General features: G+C 40.1%; 2 long non-coding RNA genes across 2 annotated transcripts in view; both read left to right on the top strand.

Moving 5' to 3' along the window:
• The window catches only part of LOC137650010 (uncharacterized), a 192,568-nt gene extending 174,539 nt beyond the window's left edge, over positions 1–18,029 (top strand). The window contains exon 5 of the long non-coding RNA XR_011045898.1: positions 17,723–18,029. This is a non-coding gene — a long non-coding RNA (uncharacterized lncRNA). The remainder of the gene's footprint in view (positions 1–17,722) is intronic.
• LOC137650015 (uncharacterized) overlaps positions 1–26,166 on the top strand; it is a 406,947-nt gene that overhangs the window by 376,337 nt on the left and 4,444 nt on the right. The gene's annotated exons all lie outside the window — the stretch shown is intronic.

Below are 26,166 nucleotides of genomic sequence, written 5' to 3'. Positions count from 1 at the left end.
GACGTGACCCACAGGAGCCTCAATACGTTTTTCTATCGGCCTGTGGTGGCTACACAACAGCTGGTCTAACCTCATGCTCCTTAATGGACAAGTAGAAGAAGGTTGGGGGCATTGTTACCAGGTGTCAGACTGCATGATTGAAAGAGGTATGTCTGGCCCTTACTTCTTTCTTCATCCTCCCTTCTCTTGGGAAAAGCAGCATCCTAGGTTCTCTGCATAGCTGACCTCAAACCTCTGCAGGTAAACCATGCTTCCTTGTGTTCTTAGTATTAAAATGATACTGTCGCGTCCCCCATACCCTGACGAGGTGGTATTGGGAAAGTCCTTGTCCAGAATTCCATCTAAAGGTCTTCAGGTCGACTGCCTAGGACAAGTCACGCTTCTTCTCTCCACACACAAGCTTATGTAGGCCGCACACTCCTTGCGGAGCAAGGAACTTGCGAGATGCAGGGACTCTCTTTCTCGAAGTGTTGCTCACTCGGATTCTGAGTCCCCGGGTAAAGTCAAAGTCAGTATGGCTGGGGACTTTCCACTCTTCCTAAGGGGTAAGTCACCCTATGTAAATAGCGTGGTTTGTATTTCGGTTACGAAACAAATGACAAATTCGGGGATAATTTGTATTTTTCCTAACCATACAAACCTTAGTTATTTACACATATTTGCCCGCCAGCCCTGTCCCCCAAGTCAAGTCCTACCTCTAAGCGAAGTGAGTCAGTTCACCAGTGTGTGAGGGGGGAGGGGTAGCTAGTTACCCCTCCCCTACCCCTGCTAACTAGCGCGGGGGTAGTTAACCCTCGTTAAAAATCTAATGGCTCGCCATTTCAGCTACGCCGAAAGTAATACCCTCTATGTAAATAGCTAAGGTTTGTATGGTTAGGAAAAATACAAATTATCTCCAAATTTGTCATTTTCATAACCAGTTCATAGCCATTTGTTATTTTGTTAGCAGAGGATGTTGATTACAACCACTAAATACATGGTTTTCTCTTTGTAATATACTGTTTTTAGGGTTTTTTCCCAAAGGGTGGGAACGGATTAATTTGTTTTTAGTTATTTTATATGGAAGGGATTAAACTCGTACCTCAAGGTATTACTGTATGTGTGTGTATATATATATATATATATATATATATATATATATATATATATATATATATATATATATATGTATATGTATATATATATATATATATATATATATATATATATATATATGTATATATATATATATATATATATATATATATATATATATATATATATATATATATATGTATATATATATATATATATATATATATGACAATTATCTCCGAATTTGTCATATATATATATATATATATATATATATATATATATATATATATATATATATATATATATATATATATATATATATATATATATATATATATATATATATATATATATATATATATATATATATATATATATATATATATCCGAATTTGTCATTTTCATAACCAGATCATAGCCATTTGTTATTTTGTTAGCATAGGATGTTGATTACAACCACTAAAAACATGTTTTTCCTTTTGTAATATACTGTTTTTAGGGTTTTTTCTCAGTGGGTGGGAACGGATTAATTTGTTTTTAGTTATTTTATATGGAAGGGATTAAACTCGTACCTCAAGGTATTACTGTATATGTGTGTATATTATATATATATATATATATATATATATATATATATATATATATATATATATATATATATATATATATATATATATGTATGTATGTATGTATGTATATATATACATTACACATATATATATATATATATATATATATATATATATATATATATATATATATATACTTTATATATATATATATATATATATATATATATATATATATATATATATATATATATATATATATATATATATATATATTTATATAAAACGGATATGCTGAGTCGCATAGCATAAATAATTTAATTCCTTTGAAATTATAAGTAAAGTAAAAGACCTTGCATATGTTTTTAATTTTTGGGGGGCAGAGGCAAACTGGTTATAAACCCCCATCTTCCAAGCTAGAGTCACTCCCCTTTTCCTCATTCATCACTCCTCTGTGTAGCATAAGTTAAGTGTTTTAAGTAACACCTTGTTTTTGTTCAAGGCATTTAATCAAATATTCATACTTTCTTTGGTGAATCATTGCTTTGTGACGGAAGACTGTAATGTGTTTTGCTTCTATGGTGGTTTAACTCTTAAATGGTTCCTGAAAATTAGAATATTTATGCAATACCTGAAATAATATTGCACAAAAACTTTGATAATCTAGGATGCAAAATGAAAATTTCTTTCACAACACTGACTTGACAAAATATATTTTTATCAAAAATGCTGTCCCCTAAATTCCACTCAATGCTTTTGTATCCTTTTATCACCTTGGATGCTTCAGTATACTGTACTGCCTCCTTTTATATGTTGTCTCTTTAAGATGGGATTAACCTTAAGTGATGGTGAGTAACATTTGCATCAAACATTAAAAATTTTATGTCCACCCTGTTTCATTGTGTTGCCTACACCTTCTTTCTCAGTTTTGCCTGCGCCCTCTATCTCTTGCTTGCCTGCACCTTCTATCTCTTGCTTGCCTGCACCCTCTTTCTCTGTCTTGCCTGCATCCTCTTTCTCAGTCTGGCCTACAAACTCTCAGTCTTGCCTGCACCCTCTTTCTCAGTCTTGCCTGCACCCTCTTTCTCAGTCTTGCCTGCACCCTCTTTCTCAGTCTTGCCTGCACTTTCTTTCTCAGTCTTGCCTGCACCTTCTTTCTCTGTCTTGCCAGCATCCTCTTTCTCTGTCTTTCCTGTATCCTCTTTCTCTGTCTTGTCGGCATCCTATTTTTCAGCCAGGTAGGCACCCTCTTTCTCAGTCTTGCCTGCACACTTTCTCTGTGTTGGCTGACACCCTCTTCTCTCTGTTGTCTGCACCTTCTTTCTCTTTCTTGTCCACACCCTCTTTTTCTGTCTTACCTGCAGCCTCTTCCTCTGTCTTGCCAGCACCCTCTTTCTCTGTCTTGCTTGCCCCCTTTTTCTCTCTGTTGTCTGCACCCTTTTTCTATGTCTTGCCTGCACCCTCCTTTTCTGTCTTTTCTACACCCTCTTTCTCTTTCTTGTCCACACCCTATTTCTCTGTCTTGCTTGCACCCTCTTTCTCTGTCTTGCCTGCACCCTCTTTCTCTGTCTTGCATGCACCCTCTTTCTCTGTTTTGCTTGCACCATCTTTCTCTATCTTGAAATCACCCTCTTTCTCTATCATGACTGCACATGCTTTCTGTCTTGGCTGCACCCGACTGCACCCTCTTTTCTTTGTGTTGCCTGCACCGTCTTTCTCAGTTTTGCTTTACCCTCTTTCTCAGTCTTGCTTCCACCCTCTTTCTCTGTGTTGCTTGAACCCTCTTCCTCTGTTGTCTGCACCCCTTTTATATGTCTTGCTTACACCCTCTTTATCTGTCTTTTCTACGCCCTCTTTCTTTTTCTTGTCCACGCCCTCTTTCTCTGTCTTGCCTGCACCCTCTTTCTCTGCCTTGCTTGCACCCTCTTTTTCTGTCTTGAAAGCACCCTCTTTCTGTCTTGTCTGCACCCTCTTTCTCTGTCTTGCCTGCACCCTCATTCTTTGTCTTGACTGCACCCTTTTTTCTTTGTGTTGCCTACACCATCTTTCTCGGTCTTGCTTGTACCCTCTTTCTCTGTCTTGTCTGCACCCTCTTTCTCTGTCTTACTTGCACCCTCTTTCTCTGTCTTGCTTGCACCCTCTTTCTCTGTCTTGCTTGCACCCTCTTTCTCGGTATTGCTTGCACCTATTTTCTCAGTTTTGCTTCACCCTCTTTCTGGGTCTTGCTTCACCATCTTTCTTGGTCGCTTGCACCCTCTTTCTCTGTCTTTCTTGCACCGTCTTCTCTGTCTTCCCTACATCCTCGTTCTCTGTCGTGACTGCACCCTCTTTCTTTGTATTGCTTGCACCTATTTTCTCAGTTTTGCTTCACCCTCTTTCTCGGTCTTGCTTGCACCCTCTTTCTCTGTCTTGCTTGAACATTCTTTCTCCGTCATGACTGCTCCCTCTTATTAGTCCCAGAGCTCGGGGGGTTTTATTTATGTTTTTGAGTGCAAAAGGTCTGTTAGTTGTTTCTACAGTAGAATTTTTTCAGGAATTCAAAAATCTATTTCTTACAAACACAGCGGTAGCCGTTTTTTCAGAAATGCACATTGAATATGGGTACCCCTTGTGAAAATGAACTTTCTCTATGATGCCTCCCAAGGTCATACATTTCAATTTAAATGTTCATTTCCCAAATGTTAATGTATAAAGTGCCTCCAAATGATTATATTTTGGTAACGATACCTCTCTATGATTCATTTGATGTGACTAATGTAGGATTATTTTGTTGATTTTTAAATTTCAGATTATCAAAGATGTCACGGAAATTTATTGTGAATAAGTGGCATTTTGTAATTTTCTCTTTTTCGGATTTTCTACCAATGAAATGCCAATATATTGTTGTACATGCAATTGAAATAACTTATTCCTTCCAATGTCTCAAAGTATGTTTATTTTGAACATTAACATATCATAGCTTTCAATTGTTTGTAATGCAAATTAGATGTGTACACAAACAAATAATTGCGTTTTGAATTATACCAAGAAGTGGATGATAATTCAAACTACAACATAGTATTACTTTTGGTGTTGCAATGAAATAGTTAGATATGCAAAGGTCATGGCCCATTGGCATAGTAGTATCTATATATTTTAATGCTATCATGCTGGCAGCAAACTGTTCTCTATGTATCCTAATCAAATCATTCATTTCATGATGACACAAAGTTTACTGTTCATCATCAAAGTCAGATTCATCACTAGAGTCAAACTAAGTTTGATTATCAGTCACATCTATGTTGATGTCATCTTCTGTATCATGACTAAAGCTTGTCGCACACTGAGCCGGAATGGAACCGCTGCCTAAGACACCGAAGCCTCAGAATAGAGCAGAAACGATGTCCAGCGCGCTCACTGAGCCAGAGGCTACAGAACGGAACCGACGCAAAATTTTATATAAACGAAGGAAGTTTTCCTTAATCATAACTGAGTTTTTATTTAATTGACGTTACAATGATTAGATATTCTGTATATCAATCTTTTATCGAATCCATAAGCCAGATGTTTATGTTTTCAAAAAAGAAATAATAATAATAATAATAATAATAATAATAATAATAATAATAATAATAATAATAATAATAATAATCAGTCCAAAATTCTTTGTATTAAATCATAAGTTCACATCATTGTTATTTAAGTACATTCGTCAAATTTCTGACATCAGCAAAAAAAAAAAAATAAATAAATAAATAATAATAATAATAATAATAAACAATAATAATAAATAATAATCACTCCTATAATCTTTGTATTAAATCATATGTTTACATCATTGTTATTAAAATACATTCGTCCAATTTCTGACATCAGAAAAATATTGGTTGGTATCACTCTAACCTCCGAATTCCTCAGCAACTCTCTCCAAAACAACCGCTGCAGACGTTCTGTGCATGCGCAGCCTGTCAGACCCCACCGACGCTTCAGAAAAAATATCTTTCAAAGAATACTGTGTCGGTTCCGTTATGTTCTGGCGCGTCAGTTCCGTTCTGTTCTGGCCCAATGTGGGCAGCCAGGTAAGAATGCATGCTACCGATTTCTATCGGACGTTTTGGTTCTGATCGTGCGGTTCCGTTCGGGCTCAGTGTGCGACAAGCTTAGGAAGACGTACCACACTCTGTGGAAGTTGGTTTCCATTAAACCAGTCAATAACAAATGAGTTACCGACCAGTTTCCATCAGTGTTCCTCGGCTTGAGTTGTGCACGGTTCAGGACGTTTGGCATTTTTCCACATGGCAGCAACATAGTTGGTTCTGTGGATTTTATTGAGCAGGACTTTCTGACATGGTGGCATTCTTCTAGGATTAATTCCTTGAATTTTTTTCTAAAGAATTTTCATTCCTCTTTGGTGCATACTTTTGTTAGAAAAGAGCAAATCTAGCATCATTGATGCTGTTGAGTTTGGGCAAACCATACAATGCACAAATGAACTTTCCAATAGCAGCCAAACCTTCAGGAGTGACTACAGCATTAACCCCAAGGTTTGCAAAAGCTTCCTTAAAACTTTCATGCTTCATAATCAACTTCAAGGCTTTCAACTTTCCTTTGCTCATAAATGATGATGTGTAGTCTGAACCAGTGAAGGCATGCAATGCTGGTAAAGCATTAATCATGGCTTGATCCATATGATCCACCAGCTGTGAATGTTAATGTGTCTCCTTGTGTTGTTACTGCTAAGGCCAGCGTCCATCCAAATAGTGAAACTGCTGTCATTCGTATGATTTGCAATGTGATACAGGAGCAAAATAAATACATCTGTGTCCGAACTTCTGATCACTACTGAAGAACATCTGTTCTTTTTCTAGGATGTGATGTAGATGGTACATAATCCGTGTATCAGATTCTTCAAGGAGACATCTACGCTGTGGGATCTCTTCTCTGTGGACTTTTCTGTCCCTGGCATTGAAGGAGTAGCAGGTTTTGTCAAGAGTGAGATAGACTATGTAACCAGCCAAGATATCTATATCTGTGTGTTCAGTCCAATCTGACAGGAGGAACTGAAAAAAATACTGTCTTGAAAGCTGATGACCACAAAGCCTTCTGCCAGTCTTTTGGACACTTCTGCTTTGGCCCTGCTATGGTGTATGTTGCATCGTCATTTCCACGTCTTGAGTGTTCCACATCTTTAATAGAAGGAGTGATGTAGGTGTCACAAACCAAATCTATTCGATGAGACGGCATCTGGCACAACCGACAGATGATTAGCTGAGCCAATTCCCCAAATGTTGGTGGTAAATTCTGCAGTGTTTACAACGAGAACATGGCGTCGATGATGATAATGTCCGTTTCATTAAGTGAGGTGTGCTGTCTACCATGCCTTCAATCTTGTGAAGGAGCTTGGCCTTATCTGTTTTGTTGATGCTTCCGTCAACATGTGCCAATGATAGGGGTACGGGTGTGAGAGGGGAGGTAAAGACTAGCTCTAGGTCAACATTCTGTGTGGTACTAAGGTAGAGAAGACGTCCAAACAAATCTCTGGTGCCCTTCAATTCAATAATCTTCATATCATTACTGATTTTACTCTTTAGATTTGTGGATGCAAAGTTTTTGATTTTGCGTCATGGTGTTGGTTGTTCAAATCTTGTAGGATCCCCATAGCAGCCATCTGCAAACTTGTCACACCAAGCTTGACCAGTCTTAGTGCAATTTACCAAGTCATTCTTGATGTCCTCTGGTACACTTTTCCCAGTTGTCAGGCAATAAAGATTTGGGTCATTAGCAAGGTTGAATGGGTTAACACGGGCCTCTATGTTGTTCACAAGAGCCTGCAGATCACCATTGTCCCTTTTAACCCGATAAGACTTGAGTTCCTTTGCTGTGTCATCGGTGGACTTTAAACCTGCTTTCAAGAACAATGCTCCTACAATGGCACTCCTTGCTGCGCGGGTGATCATCCGTCGTTTTCTTGCTCCCTATGCTGTGGTGAATGCAGTAATACCAGTGTGACGAGATGTTTTGTCAATGTATTGTTTTAGCTCAATGAAAGCAGTCTTGTGGGCTTGTGATTTTTCGAATGCATGATTGAATGTCACCAGTTCTCTCTGGGCACGTTGCAGGTAAGATTTTCTGCAGGAGTGGTGATATTTAACCTCTTTAGAGATGAGGTCAATACCAGCAATTTTTGCTAAAAGCTGTCCATCACACAGTGTCTGTGCTGCATCTTGGATACTTTGGGCACTCGCAATGGTTTCATAGTTGCCTAGTCTTTCTTTTGGCTTTTTTTTTCCTGCTGACTTTTCACTGCAGTTACAGAATAAGCAGTTTTGGGAAAATCCCTGTGCTACATGCTGGATTATGTTCAATGCTGGATCGTAAGGTTTTTTCAGATGTATTTGCCTTTGCATGTAAATTGTCTGGTATGGTCTGACGAACAGCAGTGAAACTTTTATAACATTGAGAGTGATACCCATCTGTATCACCATAATAGTCAGGAAGCTTAACTGAAAAGTATTTTGAATCTTTGAATAATTTTCGCCGTGCACCATCAGCATGTTTGACTTTCTCCCATGAATCTGGATCAAATGTCTTTACCTCATTCATGCATTTTCCAGTGAAATAGAGAATACAAGAGATCTTATTTGCCATTTTTTACACTACACTAATAACCTGAAAGCACAAATAGTATTTATGCGACATCACCATCACCATTGCCACCACCTTAACTACCTACGATTAACTTACTTAACTACCATTAATAAAGCCATCCAACAGCTCCAGATTCAGGTAAACCTAGTAAAGCAGATTTGAAATATACATTACAAGAAAATAGGATGAATTTGCAGATAAACCCAGATAGAAATCAGGGATTGAGCAAAAAAAACTGTGGTTTATAAGAAATGTGTAAAGTTATCCAAATATCAACATAATTAACAATGCGATTGTATGCCCATTCATTAATGCATTGTTCATCTTAACTACATCATGATAGATTTCAAAATGTTTTTAAAAAACATGGTGGATGAGAAATATAGGCTACAACAGTACCCAAAACATATTGAGCATTTCTTTTATATATAATCTGAAAAAAGAGAGAAAATTACAGAATTCACTTGTTCGCAACAACTTTTGGCGACATCAAGGCTTATCTGAAAGAACAAAAATCAAAACAATCTAACATTATTCACCCCAAATGAAGCATAATAAGGTATTCTTAACATAAAATAATTATTTGGAGGCATTATATACATTTGAATTTGGGAAATGCGCATTTAATTTAATATGTATGGAATTGCAAGGCGCCACGGAGATTGCTCTTTTTCACAAGGGGTACCCATCTTTAACGTCAGTTTCTAAAAAAACGGCTACCACTGTGTTTGTAAGAAATAGATTTTTGAATTCCTGAGAAAATTCTACTATAGAAACAACCAACAGACCTTTTGCACTCAAAAACATAAATAAAACCCTCCGAGCTCTGGGACTATATGTCGTGACTGCACCTTTTTTTTTTTTTGTATTGCTTGCACTTATTTTCTTAGTTTTGCTTCACCCTCTTTCTCGGTCTTGCTTGCACCCTCTTTCTCTGTCTTGCTTGAACCTTCTTTCTCTGTCATGACTGCACCATATTTTTCTGTCTTGCTTGCACCCTCTTTCTCTGTCTTGCTCGTACCCTCTTTCTCTGTCTTCCCTGCACCCTCTTTTTCTGTCGTGACTGCACCCTCTTTTTTTTTTTTGTATTGCTTGCACCTATCTTCTCAGTTTTGCTTCACCCTCTTTCTCGGTCTTGCCTACACCCTCTTTCTATTTCTTGCTTGAACCTTCTTTCTCTGTCATGACTGCACCCTATTTCTCTGTCGTGACTGCACCCTCTTTCTCTCTCTGTCTTGACTGCACCCTCCTTCTCTGTGTTGCCTGCACTTACTTTCTCTATATTGCTTGCACCTTCTTCCTCTATCTTGCCTGCACCCTCTTTTGCTGTCTTTTCTGCACCCTCTTTCTCTTTCTTGTCCACACCCTATTTCTCTGTCTTCCTGCACCCTATTTCTCTGTCTTCCTGCACCCTCTTTCTCTGTGTTGCCTACGCCCTCTTTCTCTGTCTTGCCTGCACCCTCTTTCTCTTTTTGCCCACACGCTCTTTCTCTGTCTTTATCTGCACCCTCTTACTTTTATGTTGCCTGCACGTTGTTAATTAATTTTACCTGCACCCCCTTTCTCTGCCTTGCCTGCAGCCTCTTTGTCTTGCCCACCGCCTCTCTCTCTGCCTTGCCTGCGCTCCCTTTCTCTGTCTTGCCTGCGCCTCCTCTCTCTGTCTTGTCCGCAACCTCTTTCTCTGTCTTGCCTGCACTCTTTCTCTTTTTTCCCTGTACCTTTTTTCCCTTTCTTGACTGCACCCTCTTTCTCTGTCTTGCCTACAACCTCTTTCTCTGTCTTGCCTACACCCTCTTTCTCTGTCTTGCCTGCAGGCTCTTTCTCTGTGTTGGTTGCACCCTCTTTCTCTGTCTTCCCTGCACCCTATTTATCTGTCGTCACAGCACCGCATTTCTCTGTGTTGCCTGCACCTTCTTTCTCAGTTCTGCCTGCACTCCCTTTGTCTGTCTTGCCTGTACCCTCTTTCTTTGCCTTGCCTACACCCTCTTTCTCTGTCTTGCTTACACCCTCTTTCTCTGTCTTGCCTGCAGTCTCTTTCTCTGTGTTGGTTGTACCCTCTTTCACTGTCTTCCCTGCACCCTATTTATCTGTCGTCGCAGCACCACATTTCTCTGTGTTGCCTGCACCTTCTTTCTCAGTTCTGCCTGCACTCCCTTTGTCTGTGTTGCCTGCACCCTCTTTATCTATGTTGTCTACACCCTCTTTCTCTGTGTTGCCTGCAACCTCTTTCTCTGTCTTGCCTACACCCCTTTCTCTGTCTTGTCTGCACCCTCTTTCTTTATGTTGTCTGCATCCCTTTTCTCTCTGTTGCCACATTTCTCTGTGTTGCCTGCACCTTCTTTCTCAGTTCTGCCTGCAATCCTTTTGTCTGTGTTGCCTGCACCCTCTTTATCTGTGTTGCCTACACCCTCTTTTTCTGTGTTGCCTGCACCCTCTTTCTCTGTCTTGCCTACACCCCTTTCTCTGTCTTGTCTGCACCCTCTTTCTTTATGTTGTCTGCATCCCTTTTCTCTCTGTTGCCGGCACCCTCTTTCTCCGTCTTGCTTACACCCTCTTTCTCCGTCTTGCTTGCACCCTCTTTCTCAGTTGTGCTTGCAGCCTCTTGCTCTGTCTTGCCTGTCCCCTCTTTGTGTTGCGTGCATCTTTTTTCTCTGTTTTGCCTGCACCCTCTTTCTCTATGTTGCCTGCACCTTCTTTCTCTGTCTTGCTTGCACCTTTTTTTTTGTCTTCATTGTACCCTCTTTCTCTTTTTTGGCCTCAGGCACACTTTCTCTTTCTTGGCTGCATCCTCTTTCCTTGTGTTTGCACCTTTTTTATCAGTTTTACCTGCACCCTCTTTCTCTGTGTGGGTTGCACCATCTTTCTCTGCGTTGCCTGCACCTTCTTTCTCTGCATTGCCTGCACCTTCCCTCTTTCTCTGTCTTGCCTACACTGCCTTCCTCATTATTACCTGCACCCTCTTTCTCTATTTTGCCTGCACCCTCTATCCCTGTCTTGATTGCGCCCTCTTTATTTGTGTTGCATGCACCCTTTTTCTCTGTCTTGCCTACACCCTCTTTCTCTGTCTTGCCTGATCCCTCTTTCTGTCTTGTCTACACCCTCTTTCTCTGTCATGCCTACACCCCCTTTCTCTGTCTTGCCTGCACCCTCTTTCTGTCTTGCCTACATCCTCTTTCTCTCTTTTTTCACATCCTTTTGATCTGCCTTGCCCCCACCCTCTTTCTGTCTTGTCAGCACCCTCTTTCTCTGTCTTTCCCACACCCTCTTTCTCTATCATGCCTACGCCATTTTTCTCTGTGTTGCTCACGTCCTTTTTTCTCTGTCTTACCCGCAACCTCTTTCTCTGTCTTGCTCAGACCCTCTTTCTCTGTCTTGTCTCCACCCTCTTTCTCTATCTTGACCATACCCTCTTTCTCTATCTTGTCTCCACCCTCTTTCTCTGTCTTGCTCACACTCTCTTTCTCTGTCTTGCCCATACCCTCTTCACTATCTTGACCATACCCTCTTTCTCTGCTTAACCTGCATCCTCTTTCTCTGCCTTGTCTCCATTCTCTTTCTCTGTTTTGTCTGCGCCTTCTTTCTCTGTCTTGTCTCCACCCTCTTTCACCGTCTACCCCACGCCCTCTTTCTCTGTCTTTCCCACGCCTTCTTTCTCTGTCATGCCCACACCTTCTTGTCTCCATCCTCTCTCTATCTTTCCTGCACTTTCTTTCTGTCTTGTCTGCACCCTCTTTGTCTTTCGTGTCTCCACCTTCTTTGTCTGTCTTGTCTCCACCCTCTTTCTCTGTCTTGCCCGAACTCTTTCTGTCTTGCCCGCACCCTCTTTCTCTGTCTTGTCCCCATCCTCTCTCTATCTTGCCTGCACTCTCTTTCTCTGTCTTGCCTGCACCCTCTTTCTCTGTCTTGCCTCCATCCTTTCTCTATCTTTCCCGCACTCTCTTTCTGTCTTGTCTCCACCCTCTTTCTCTGTCGTGTCTCCACCCTCTTTCTCTGTCGTGTCTCCACCCTCTTTCTCTGTCGTGTCTCCACCCTCTTTCTCTGTCTTGTCTCCTTCCTCTCTATCTTGCCCGCACTCTCTTTTTCTGTCTTTTCTCCACCCTCTTTCTCTCAGTTTTGTTTCCACCTTTTTTGTCTATCTTGTCCCCACCCTTTTTCATTTCATGCCTGCATCCTCTTTATCTGTCTTGTCTCCATCCTCTTTTTCTGTCTTGTCCGCACCTTCTTTGTCTGTCTTGTCTCCACCCTCTTTCTCTGTCTTGCCCGAACTCTCTTTCTGTCTAGCCCACATCCTCTTTCTCTGTCTTTCCCACACCCTCTTGCTCTGTCTTGTCTCCACCCCTTTTCTTCGTCTAGCCCACACTCTCTTTGTCTTATCTCCACCTCTTTTGCTCTTTCTCTGTCATGTTTCCATCCTCTTCCTCTGTCTTGGCCGCACCTTCTTTCTCTGTTTTGCCCCCACCTCATTCCACTGTCTTTCCCCCACCCTCTTTCTCTGTCTTGTCTTCACCCTCTTTCTCTGTCTTGCCCACATTCACTTTGTCTTATTACCACCCTTTTTCACTGTCTTGCCTGCATTCTCTTTCTCTGCCACGTTTCCATCCTCTCTCTCTCTCTGTCTGGCCCGCGTCCTCTTACTCTGTCTTGTCTCGGCCCTCTTTCTGTCTTGCCCACACCTTCTTTCTGTCTTGTCTCCACCCTCTTTCTTGGGCTTGTCCACACCCCTTTTCTCTGTCCTGTCTCCATCCTCTCTCTGTCTTGCCCACCCCTTCTTTGTCTTGTCTCCACCCCTTTTCACTGACTTGTCTCCACCCTCTTTCTCTGTCTTGCCCGCATCCTCTTCATCTGCCTTGTCTCCATCATCTTTCTCTGTCTCATCCTCACCTTTTTTCTCTGTCTTGTCTCCACCCGCTTTCTCTGTCTTACCTTCACCCTCTTTTTCTGTCTTACCTTCACCCTCTTTTTCTGTCTTACCTACATCCTCTTTCTCTGTGTTTCCCACACACACTTTCTCTGTCTTATCTCCACCCTCGTTCTCTGTCTTGCCAGCACCCTTTTTCTCTGACTTACCAACCCCTTCTCTCTCTGTCTTATGTCCATCCTCTTTCACTGTCCTTCACACATCCTCTTCTCTGTCTTGCCCGCATCCTCTTTCTCTGCCTTGTTTCCATCCCTCTCTCTGTCTTGCCCCCATCCTCCTCCTCTATCTGGTCTCCACCTTCATTATCTGTCTTGCCCACACCTCCTCTCTGTCTTGTCTCCACCCTCTCTCTGTCTTGCCCACACTTTCTTTGTCTTATCTCCAACTTTTTTCTGTCTTGCTTGCACACACTTTCTCTGTCTTGTCTCCACCCTCTTCCTCTATCTTGCCTGCACTCTCTTTGTCTGTCTTGTCTCTACCTTCTTTCTATGTCTTTCCCACACCCTCTTTATCTGACTTGCCCACACCCTCTTTCTCTGTCTTGTCTCCACTCTTTCTCTTTCTTGCCCGCACTTTCTTTCTCTGACGTGTCTCCACCCCTTTCTCTTTCTTGCCCGTACCCTCTTTATGTCTTGTCTTCATCCTCTCTCTATCTTGCCCGCAGTCTCTTTCTCTGTCTTGTCTCCGCTCTCATTCTCTGTCTTGCCCAAACCCTCTTTCTCTGTCATGTGTCCACCCTCTTTCTTGCCCGCACCCTCTTTCATTGTCTTTTCTCCATCTTCTCTCTATAAATACCTAAGATGCATCCCAGACCATCCAAGACTGGAAGATGCAAAATACATCGGAAAATACATTAGCAACTCTCTGGTGGATGTACGAGGTGCCTCACACTGACAAACCTGGGGGAACCCAAACAAGAATAAGGCAATAAGGTAAGGCAATCTCTCCCGCACCCTCTTTCTCTGTCTTGTCTCCAACCTTTATCTTGCCAGTACACTCTCTGTCTGTCTTGTCTCCACCCTCTTTCTCTATCTTGCCCGCACTCTCTTGCTTTGTCTCTCTCCACCCTCTTTCTCTGTCTTGCCCGCACTCTCTTTCTTTGTCTATCTCCACCCTCTTTCGCTGTCTTGCTCGCACCCTCTTTCTCTTATGTCTCCACACTTTTTCTGTCTTTCCCAGACCCTCTTTCTCTGTCGTGTCCCCACCCCCTTTCTCTTTTTTGCCCGCACCCTTTTTCTCTGTCTTGTCTCCATCCTCTCTCTATCTTGCCTGCACTCTCTTTCTTTGTGTTGTCTCCACCCTTTTTCTCTGTCTTGCCGGCACCCTCTCTCTCTGTCTTGTCGCCACCTTCTTTCTCTGTCTTGTGCCCTTTCTCTCTCTATCTTGCCCGCACTCTCTTTCTCTGTCTTGTCTCCGCCCTCTTTTTCTGTCTTGACTCCACCATCTTTCTCTGTCTTGTCTCCACCCTCTTTTTCTGTCTTACCCGCCCCCTCTTTCTCTGTCTTAGCCGCCCCCTCCTTCTCTGTCTTTCCCATCCCCTCTTTCTCTGTTGTATCTCCATCCTCTTTCTTGCCCATACCTTCTTTCTCTATCTTGTCTCCATCCTCTCTCCATCTTGCCCACACTGTCTTTCTCTGTCTTGTCTCCACCCTCTTTCTCTGTCTTGTCTCCACCCTCTTTCTCTGTCTTTCCCACACCCTCTTTCTCTGTCTTGCCCGCCCCCTCTTTTTCTTTCTTGTCTCCATCATCTTGCCCACACTCTCTTTCTGTCTTTTCTCCACCCTCTTTCTCTGTCGTGTCTCCACCTTCTTTCTCTTTCTTGCCCGCACCTTATTTTTCTGTCTTGTCTACATCCTCTCTCTATCTTGCCTGCACTCTTGTCTACATCCTCTCTCTATCTTGCCTGCACTCTCTTTTTTTCTTGTCTCCACCCTCTTTCTCTCTCTTGCCCACACCCTTTTTCTCTGTTCATGTCCCCATCCTTTCTCTATTTTGCCTGCACTCTCTTTTTCTGTCTTGTCTCCACCCTCTTTCTATGTCTTGTCTCCATCCTTTCTCTATCTTTCCCGCACTCTCTTTCTGTCTTGTCTCCACCCTCTTTCTCTGTTGTGTCTCCACCCTCTTCCTCTGTCTTGTCTCCTGCCTCTCTATCTTGCCCGCACTCTCTTTTTCTGTTTTCTCTCCACCCTCTTTCTCTTTCTTGCCCATGCCCTCTTTCTCTTTCTTGCCTGCACTCTCTTTCTCTTTTTTGCCTGCACCCTCTTTTTCTGTTTTGTCCCCATCCTCTCTCTGTCTTGCCTGCACCCTCTTTCTTTGTCTTGTCTCCATCCTCTCTATCTTTACCGCACTCTCTTTCTGTCTTGTCTCCACCCTCTTTCTCTGTTTTGTCTCCACCATCTTTCTCTGTCTTGTCTCCACCCTCTTTCTCTGTCTTGTCTCCACCCTCTTTCTCTGTCTTGTCTCCATTCTCTCTCTATCTTGCCCGCACTCTCTATCAGTCTTTACTCCACCTTCTTTCTCTGTCGTGTCTCCACCTTCTATCTTTCCCACACTCTCTTTCTTTCTTGTCTCCACCCTCTCTCTCTGTCATGTCTCCATCCTCTCTCCATCTTTCCTGCACTCTCTTTCTGTCTTGTTTCCACCTCTCTCTCTCTCTCTCTCTCTCTCTCTCTCTCTCTCTCTCTCTCTCTCGTGTCTCCACCCTCTTTCTCTGTCTTGTCTCCATCCTCTCCCTATCTTTCTTGCACTCTCTTTCTGTCTTGTCTGCACCGTCTTTCTCTGTCTTGTTTCCATCTTCTCCCTATTTTGCTCGCACTCTCTTTCTGTCTTGTCTCTTCCCTCTCTCTCTATCTTGTCTCCACCCTCTTTATCTGTCTTGTCTCCATCCTCTATCTTTCCCGCACTCTCTTTCCTTTTTGTCTCCTCTCTCTTTTTCTGGCATGTCTCCACCCTCTTTCTCTGTCTTGCCTCCATCCTCTCTCTCTATCTTTCCCACACTCTCTTTCTATCTTGTCTCCACCCTCTTTCTCTGTCATGTCTCCACCCTTTTTCTCTGTCTTGTCTCCATCCTCTCTTTATCTTTCCCGCACTTTCTTTCTGTCTTGTCTGCACCCTCTTTGTCTGTCGTGTCTCCACCCTCTTTCTCTGTCTTGTCTCCATCCTCTCTTATCATGCCCGCTCTCTTTCTCTGTCGTATCTCCACCCTCTTTCTCTGTCTTGTCTCCACCCTCTTTCTCTGTCGTGTCTCCACCCTTTTTCTCTATCTTGGCCGCACTCTCTTTCTCTGTCTTGTCTCCACCCTCCTTCTCTGTCTTGTCTCCACTCTCCTTCTCTGTCTTGTCTCCACTCTCCTTCTCTGTCTTTTCTCCATCCTCTCTCTATCTTGCTAGAACTCTCTCTCTCTGTTTTGTCGCCACCCTCTTTCCCTATCTTGCCCGCACCCTCTCTCTCTGTCTTGTTTCCACTCTCTTTTTCTGTCTTGTCCCCTTCCTTTCTCCATCTTTCCCGCACTCTCTTTCTCTGTGTTGTCTCCACCCTCTTTCTCTGTTATGTCTCCACCCTCTTTCTCTGTTATGTCTCCACCCTCTTTCTCTGTCTTGGCTCCACCCTCTTTCTCTGTCTTTCCCTCACTCTCTTTCTCTGTCTTGCTTGCACCCTCTTACTGTGTCCTGTCTCCACTCTTTTTCCTCTTTCTTGGCCGCACCTTCTTTCTCTGTCTCGTCTCCATCCTCTCTATATGTTGCCCACACCCTCTTTCTCTACTGTCTCTCAATCCTCTCTTTATCTTGCTTGCACTCTCTTTCTCTGTCTTGTTCCCACCCTCTCTTTATCTTTCTTACACTGTCTCTCTCTGTTTTGTTTCCACCCTCTTTCTCTGTCTTTTCTCCATCCTCTCTCTATCTTGCTCGCACTCTCTTTCTCTGTCTTGTCTCCACTCTATTTCTCTTTCCTTGGCGCACCTTTTTTCTGTCTCGTCTCCATCCTTTCTTTATGTTGCCCACACCCTCTTTCTCTGTCATGTCTCCATCTTGTCCATACCCTCTTACTCTGTTTTTTCTCCATCCTCTCTTTATCTTGAGTTCTCTGTCTTGTCTCTACCCTCTTTCTCTTGCCTGTCCACCTCTTTTTTCTGTGTGTTGCCCTCGCCCTTTTTCCCTTTCTTGCCCACACCCTCTTTCCCTGTATTGCCCACACTATATCTCTCTCTCTTGCCCTCACCCTCTCTCTGTTGCCCACACACTGTCTTGGTCTTGCTCTAAGAAGATAAATTGTTAGTGAAGTGATTTTTTTTTATCTTGATATTTTGCTGTTCCCTACTAGTCTCTCTCTCTCTCTCTCTCTATCTCTCTCTCTCTCTCTCTCTCTCTCTCTCTCATGCGGTTGTAGCTGGGCTAGTAATTTTAAAAAGATGCAAGTACCTTAAACATACTTGATTCAGTTGTTATAATTCCATTTTTATAGCATCTAATTTAATTTTTTTTTTTTTTTTTAAAGATTTCAAGTGTACGTTTTTAATAGTATTTTTTTCCAGGATAATGGTGAATGCTTCACTCACGTGACCTCGATATTCCTTGAAGGTCAAGAATACACGTATGAGGAGCACCTAATGGTAGAATTTAATCTTCCTGTTGGAGGTTGGACATCGCCATGTAACCGGGGACGATCGTAAAAGAATTCACACCAAGTGTTTGTAGTGGATTGTGCCATGAAAGTGAACCCTACTGAGGAATTCAAAACGGCTTCAAGTCCAACACGAAATTCCAGGAATATAGGAATATAATATATTTCTGCATTTTTTTTTTAATGTATTAAGAAAAAATAAAACTAAACCTTTTCTCCGGAGACACTTTTATTTAAATCTTTAAACATAAAATTTCAAAGTGTGGGATGGTTACCAAGTTTTTTGGCTAAAAAAAAAAATAATTTTATTTTTTTATACCTTCAAAAGCCAGCTTTGCAATGGGCCCAAGGAAGGCAAGAGTCGTTCTCAGCAGAAGGAAAATCTGGCATACACTGCCACCAATCAGAACAGAGGGTTCAAATCATGAATTTTGTGAGAGTTGATGTCTGGTCGTCTGCTAATTCTGTGGTGGATAGCTCCTCAATACTCGATGTGCTTTGCATAACTATTTGTATTACCACTGCTGAAGAATTTGTAACATCTATTAATGTAATTCTGACATGGAATTGATTTATTTAACTTGTATGGAAAGTTAACTGAAGGGTTTTATGATTACAATTTATTAAATGTCATGCTTCTATTGAACCTCCTACAGTTCACATGAGACGAGCATAGTTGTCCGTGAAATTTCACGGCCAAAAAAAATTTACTCAAGCATTACTATAAACTCTACGGGCTTAAACCAAATATATTGTTGCTGCATTGGTTTTCTTATGAAGTTAACCAGACGTTATCCCACGTCTTGTAAGAGAAAACGGGTATGGTAAATTATCACAGAAAACCACCAATCAGCAATATTTTGGACATTGGTATGTTGAATTGATTACTCGAACTTTCTAGTGGGAAGTCTTGGTGAAATTACCTTGCACCTAAACAGATTTTAACTCCGGTGCGCATTTCGTAACTTTGACATAAACGTACTTGAAAAAAATTACGAAATGTTAATTGCAGCACATTTAATGTACGTGGGAGTTTTTCAAGTTCCCCAAACCTTATCGTGAATAATGATTGCTATTAATCACAGACTTAATTACTACGTATTTTTAAAACTATCGCTAGGAAATACGTTATAAGAAAAGCTTTTACTTCATAAAAAGAATCAATATTAATTTGATAACAAATAGGATTTCATGAACGTTAAATCTTGACTTATGAACTGAATATCTTGTATAGTTTGTAATAGTTATTCACAGTATGAATATGATGCATATGTATATTTTATCTAAGAATCGAGGCCACCACTGTAAATGGTGCTAGTAATCTAGTGACTAATACAGAATAATATAAGCAATTGGTTTAGTCTTTAGTATTCAGGATTCTTCCAACACAAACGACATTTGAGTGAAGCAATATTAATTGTATTTTATAACCTAAATTCAATTAAATTGCAACAGATAACTTGCTGATTTTATGAATTCTCAACTAAAAAGTGTAATTTTTAAATCGGTTTATGTTGATATACATTTAAACTTCACTTTCTGCTTTCTTATAATGAATCATGAACTTGTGCTTCATAGTGACCTATTTCCAATAAACAGTCTCACTGATCAGGAATTTATTTGGATGTTCTCATCAAATGTCTATGCAAATAAACTCAAAAAGGGTTTATCAAATTAAAAATATAACTGTTCAAGATTTTTCTTTATTCATTACCTCAATCTACAAAACCTTTAAATCTCAATAAGTCATTTACAACACAAGTAGTTACTCCAGACTCGTGCAGCCTCCAAAAAAGCAGACAAGATAACACAAATATCCAGATCGTCTTTTGGTTTCACACCATTCCATGTCCGTGATTGAGTCGGGTAAACAGGAGAAGACGTGGGCGAATATTCTCGCCATCCCTACTTCCTCCCCCAGCGGGATAGCCAAATCGGACCGAAGTCACCTTCTACAACACGTGGACCACCAGGCTAACTTTAGATTCTGCTGTGTGATAAATTCACTAATGCTCGTCTATAGAATTACACACTGAAGAAATGTTCATGGTTATTTAATCACCTACCCCATTCTTTATCTGTCTATATTGGCTGAAATATTTTTATAACATACTAGATACCCTAACCAGGGTATACCGTATTTTTTTTTACCCATCAATTTTTACTTAAAATTAGTTAATCTCAAATCCTATTCTCTCTATATTGACTAAATTAGGATTACGTAAATATTCTGGCTAATCGTTTGGCTAACATTCTACATAACCTAAACCAGGATGATCAAATCTTTACCAGTCATTTTATAGACTTCAATGGACTAAATTAGTATTGTTTACTAATATTTCTGGACAATACTCGTTTTTTTTTTTTTTTTCAGTCTAGAGATTGTCTTAAATCAAATTTGTTCATTTTATTTACAAAATTAATTTAACCACATTATGATTATATACAAACATTTCTTGTCATTTTTTTTTACTCATTTTACAAATGACTATGCTAAGGTCAAAGACAAACAACACAAAGTTCCATCCATAATTATCTGGATCATTACAATGACATGAAAAGAAGCAGTTACACAACTTCTTTGTCAGTCGTTTAGACTTTGTGCTAATAAACACATACTTAGGGCCATTTGTTTGAAACGGATGCAATTATTGGTGGTTGCTATTCATAAATCATAATTCATGACATTCGTAAGCACTTGTTTTTTACCGATCAATTACAAAAAATTGAATGATAAACTATCGGAATTTTTTTTTCTTGAATTTCAAAAATATTAAAAGAGACATTTAATAAAATCATTCAATTTTCGAATTCTCTGAAATATAAATTATCAAGCTAATAATGTTCTGAATAGCAAGAGATATTAAGAAAGGCTTAAATATCATCTCTTCTTTGTCTTTATTAAAATATTAAAACTATCGCATATTGGCTAAACGTTTGTTATAGAATTCATAATGAACAAAATCTATACAGAATGGCTAACAACCGACCTAATCAGATATGTGCTTTAGTTAGATAGCATTGCAAACGAACATTCTGATTAAGATGGCCTCATTGCTAATTCGATTAAAAACAAGCTAATATTAGGCAATCGCTACACAACTTTTTAATCACTTAACTACCGAAATCATCCAATAATGAGCATTTTTAAACTTATAAAATCATATATTTACAACGATTATGTTATTTTGAAAAGGCACTAGGTACACAATTCATATGTACCTCTTTAATTAACGTCCTTTTAACTTTTTTTATATTAATGAATACCAATCAAAGAGTTATGACGACCGACCCAAGCATTAAACCCATTAATTCGAAATTTAAGGTTGGGTAGTTACAACTTAAGAAACGCGGGTTTCTGCTACCAGGAGCCAGTCCGATAAATTTAGCTCATTTTAAATTTGCAACCTCCAATCAAAATGTTTACACGAAAAGCCTTGCATATTAAAATCTTGATTCACCATTGCCTTCAATTCTTACACAGTTTTGATTATGGGGAGAGAAAGTCTCTCCTTAAATAACACCTTATTTTATCGTAATAAAGAGAATGCTAGAGTAATAGTAAATTACTAAGAATTCTGAAAATATATTTGTATATACTCGCATTTGATCAAACTATAACTATTGGTAACTTGTAACCCTACCGCTGGGTAATTGTCCACCTACCAATACATCCAAAATGTGATTGATTTTATTAACTGCCAAATAATTCTAAGCCAACTGATCCTAAATTTCAACTAAGTAATAAAGCCTTGACCATACCTCAATTTGAGTCTTTAAAAGCAATCCTAAAGTACACATCACCAAACGCAGTACTAATTTGTTAAATTTCAGGTTACAATATGGGAATTTATACAGATTAATATTGGAAACAGAAATATCTTAAATTTTACTATTGAAAGCTAAGAAATGTTTTCAGTTTTACTATTGGAAACAAATATTTTTAATATTAGTAATCTGTTTTGATATGTAAATATAGAAGAGGTTCATATTTGAACTATATGTCAATGAAATCTATATGCCCATGTACGAGAATTATATAGCCGGTGGTATTTCCGAGATGCCAGTGTTATCACACTGACAGTGCCAACAAGTCCTCATTTCCCTTGAATAGCCAGGTAATGCAGTTAAATCAGTTTAAGGATTCTAGATGCGATGCCTTAATGGTTTGGCCGCTGTGGTTTATATCGCACAGAAAGCAGCTAAATGGAGACTACGTTTAGTACATACGCATCCCCAAATACATTCTCGAGAAACTTATTTAAAATAAATTTAGTTTTAGTAGAATATAACTTCAGCAAAAAATTCCAAAAACTCTTGAAAGGTGTGTAAAATCTTAATGAATTTAAAGTTAACTAAATATCCTAGCTAGATATGTCAGATTTGAGAGTGATGAGTAAATGGATTTGAAACGCTAGTAGTCGACAAACGTCTGTGACAAATTAAGAGCATTTCGAAAGGAATGAAATTAGAGAGAGAGAGAGAGAGAGAGAGAGAGAGAGAGAGAGAGAGAGAGAGAGAGAGAGAGAGAGAGAGAGAGAGAGCGAGCGCGCGCTTTTGAATACTAAGACTTGGAAACAGAAGTTCTCAATTGAAAAATATTCAGCTGTAGGAATAAGTGATTATTTATGAAAACAATACCTATATTACTTTAAGATAATTGAACACCAATACTCAGTAAATAAAAGAGGAGCTGCAATTCTGGCCATTATTACAATGTTTTGGAAAATCAAGTAATGAATCACTACCAAATTTCTTGATAATTACATACATACATATACCAAGGCACTTCCCCCAATTTTGGGGGGTAGCCGACACCAACAATGAAACAAAACAAAAAGGGGACCTCTACTCTCTACGTTCCTTCAGCCTAACCAGGGACTCAACCGAGTTCAGCTGGTACTGCTAGGATGCCACAGCCCAACCTCCCACATTATCCACCACAGATGAAGCTTCATAATGCTGAGTCCCCTACTGCTGCTACCTCCGCGGTCATCTAAGGCACCGGAGGAAGCAGCAGGGCCTACTGGAACTGCGTCACAATCGCTCGCCATTCATTCCTATTTCTAGCACGCTCTCTTGCCTCTCTCACATCTATCCTCCTATCACCCAGAGCTTTCTTCACACCATCCATCCACCCAAACCTTGGCCTTCCTCTTGTACTTCTCCCATCAACTCTTGCATTCATCACCTTCTTTAGCAGACAACCATTTTCTCAACATGGCCAAACCACCTCAACACATTCATATCCACTCTAGCCGCTAACTCATTTCTTACACCCGTTCTCACCCTCACCACTTCGTTCCTAACCCTATCTACTCGAGATACACCAGCCATACTCCTTAGACACTTCATCTCAAACACATTCAATTTCTGTCTCTCCATCATTTTCATTCCCCACAACTCCGATCCATACATCACAGTTGGTACAATCACTTTCTCATATAGAACTCTCTTTACATTCATGCCCAACCCTCTATTTTTTACTACTCCCTTAACTGCTCCCAACACTTTGCAACCTTCATTCACTCTGACGTACATCTGCTTCCACTCCACCATTTGCTGCAACAATAGACCCCAAGTACTTAAACTGATCCACCTCCTCAAGTAACTCTCCATTCAACATGACATTCAACCTTGCACCACCTTCCCTTCTCGTACATCTCATAACCTTACTCTTACCCACATTAACTCTCAACTTCCTTCTCTCACACACCCTTCCAAATTCTGTCACTAGTCGGTCAAGCTTCTCTTCTGTGTCTGCTACCAGTACAGTATCATCCGCAAACAACAACTGATTTACCTCCCATTCATGATCATTCTCTCCTACCAGTTTTAATCCTCGTCCAAGCACTCGAGCATTCACCTCTATCACCACTCCATCAACATACAAGTTAAACAACCACGGCGACATCACACATCCCTGTCTCAGCCCCACTCTCACCGGAAACCAATCACTCACTTCATTTCCTATTCTAACACATGCTTTACTACCTTTGTAGAAACTTTTCACTGCTTGCAACAACCTTCCACCAACTCCATATAACCTCATCACATTCCACATTGCTTCCCTATCAACTCTATCATATGCTTTCTCCAGATCCATAAACGCAACATACACCTCCTTACCTTTTGCTAAATATTTCTCGCATATCTGCCTAACTGTAAAAATCTGACTCATACAACCCCTACCTCTTCTAAAACCACCCTGTACTTCCAAGATTGCATTCTCTGTTTTATCCTTAATCCTATTAATCAACACTCTACCATACACTTTTCCAACTACACTCAACAAACTAATACCTCTTGAATTACAACACTCATGCACATCTCCCTTACCCTTATATAGTGGTACAATACATGCACAAACCCAATCTACTGGTACCATTGACAACACAAAACACATATTAAACAATCTCACCAACCATTCAAGTACAGTCACACCCCCTTCCTTCAACATCTCGGCTTTCACACCATCCATACCAGATGCTTTTCCTACTCTCGTTTCATCTAGTGCTCTCCTCACTTCCTCTATTGTAATCTCTCTCTCATTCTCATCTCCCATCACTGGCACCTCAACACCTGGAACAGCAATTATATCTGCCTCCCTATTATCCTCAACATTCAGCAAACTTACAAAATATTCCGCCCACCTTTTCCTTGCCTCCTCTCCTTTTAACAACCTTCCATTTCCATCTTTCACTGTCTCTTCAATTCTTGCGCCGGCCTTCCTTACTCTCTTCACTTCTTTCCAAAACTTCTTCTTATTCTCTTCATATGACTGACCCAGTCCCTGACCCCACCTCAGGTCAGCTGCCCTCTTTGCCTCACGTACCTTGCGCTTTACTTCCACCTTTTTCTCTCTATAATTTTCATACTTCTCTATACTATTACTCTGCAGCCATTCTTCAAAAGCCCTCTTTTTCTCTTCCACGTTTACCTTCACTCCTTCATTCCACCATTCACTGCCCTTCCTCATGCTGCCTCCAACAACCTTCTTGCCACTTACATCACTTGCAATCCCAACAAAATTTTCTTTTACTAACTTCCACTCCTCCTCTAAATTACCAGTTTCTCTTACTCTCACCTCGTCATATGCCATTTTCAACCTTTCCTGATATTTACTTTTTACCCCCGGTTTTATCAGCTCTTCAACCCTCACTACCTCCCTTTTACATCCACCTAATTAAGAAGTAATAAAAAAATAAGATTAAAACTAGGCCAGGCCATCTTCGGTTGTTAGGTAGACTGTAGAACTACCATCTAAAGAAATAAGATCAACTCGGTAAATGAAACCAGATCAAAGGTCAAAGTAAAATTGATGAAAAACTAGTTCGAGAGAGAATGTAGATATATGTGAAGTATAAACCCCAGAACCAGATCAATATGAAGCCTTTAAGACAAGATCATGGATAAATTCGCGAGATATTTCTTCCCAAGCCGAGAATCGAAGAAATATGCACGTCAGTTTTTAAAGCTATTTCTCCATTTTTGGATGATTTAATCTCTTTAAAAAGGTCATCTACGTGTTTTTTTTTTCATCTTTTAAGTTGGTAAATGTGTAATAGTTTAGGTTGAATCTAGATAAAAACCCGCTGTTAGCAGCTTTGATTTAAAAAGTACCGTACTTCTTTGTATCTGGCGTACCAAACCAAGTAGCGAATGGTGATGTGAATCTTCAGAAAAATTGTTTCTATAAATTCATTGCCCTAACATAACATAGTACACGCCCCTCCTATTTCTTCATTCTTGAATCTATCTCTATAAATAGCAGTCCGGTATTTTCCTATCCGGAAATTTCTATTAGCAAATTAGTAACCTAAAATTTTCTTTCATTCCAGGCAAACACTAATAATGTCCTATTTATACCAAGACACCCTATTTATGTTGTTCCTACACTACCAATAAATGTTTTCCTTACAAACAATTTCCAGTACAGAGATTAAAGAATCTCTCACACGCAGACTTCTAAATCGCCAATGTGGTGATTTATCCCTTCTGTTATTTCACGTACATAAAATCAATGTGAAAACCCAAAACGAAGAGGAGATTTGTGCCACAAGCTGGTACCCCCTTTTAAGGAAGCTGGCAGGTCTTCAAGTGTAATTAAAAGTATTGCAATGTGAGATAAAAGGTTAACCGACAATTATTAAAAGTTTAAACGTGAAGGTAATTGACTAACTGACAATTTTTACGTTTAGTGTTTATCCAAATTACTTTCCAAAAACTTTTCAATTATTGAAATTCCTAGATGATTTTATATTGTAATATATATTTGGAAACGTTCTCCTTGATTTAAATTATAAACCAATTTGTAAGTTACACAACTTAAATTATAGAATGAAATACTAATAA

The sequence above is a fragment of the Palaemon carinicauda genome, chromosome 11 (assembly GCF_036898095.1).
Source record: "Palaemon carinicauda isolate YSFRI2023 chromosome 11, ASM3689809v2, whole genome shotgun sequence".
Taxonomy (NCBI): domain Eukaryota; kingdom Metazoa; phylum Arthropoda; class Malacostraca; order Decapoda; family Palaemonidae; genus Palaemon; species Palaemon carinicauda.
The sequence above is the reverse complement of the archived record's forward strand: the minus strand, read 5'-3'. Positions and strand labels throughout refer to the sequence as shown.